Source organism: Colobus angolensis, unplaced genomic scaffold, assembly GCF_000951035.1.
Source record: "Colobus angolensis palliatus isolate OR3802 unplaced genomic scaffold, Cang.pa_1.0 Scaffold10, whole genome shotgun sequence".
Taxonomy (NCBI): domain Eukaryota; kingdom Metazoa; phylum Chordata; class Mammalia; order Primates; family Cercopithecidae; genus Colobus; species Colobus angolensis.
In genome coordinates, this window is record NW_012110919.1 from 15,508,726 (window position 1) to 15,509,452 (window position 727).

The following is a 727-nucleotide window of genomic DNA, read 5'->3' on the forward strand; positions in this document are numbered from 1 at the left end:
GCGCCTGTAGTCCCAGCTACTGGGGAGGCTGAGACAGGAGAATGGCCTGAACCTGGAAGGTGGAGATTGCAGTGAGGCCAGATAGCGACACTGCACTCCAGCCTGGGTGACAGAGTGAGACTCTATCTCAAAAACAAAACAAAACAAACAAAAAACAAATTATAGATAAAGGAATTCAGATATATACTGGTGGAGAACTATAAGGTTCTCATCTGTCTTTGGGGTGGAGAAATTGGTCTGAATGCCTCTTAATGAGGCATAGGTCGCTCTCAGTTCAAACCAGGGCCTAGAGCGTTAGGAAGATCCAGGCTCCTTCAGGCTCAGCTCCACGAAGTGACCATAGCTTTCTATTAACGACTGGTAGCCATCAACTGTCTCAGGATTCTGGGATTTTTGGCTGTCAGAAAAATTAGAGGGGGATGTTCCTCTCAAGATCAACTATCTAATAATGTTTAAGAATTTAGAAGTTAATAATAATAAGCTATGTGACACTTCTTTCATCTTGGGATCTAATAGCTGTTTACCACTACTAATTAGTATATAACTCCTTGGCTGATGGTGAGGGTGGTTGATCTACACTTTTATGAGATGAAACATCTGAGAGTTGACTTGAATGGAGCCTGTACCTCTTGAGGTACTTCTGATCAGTGGTTTCCTACATGAAAACCATTTTCTTTCCTCTAAGATTGAAATGGGGCACTGAGCGACCCAAAGCAAGTGGATTGCA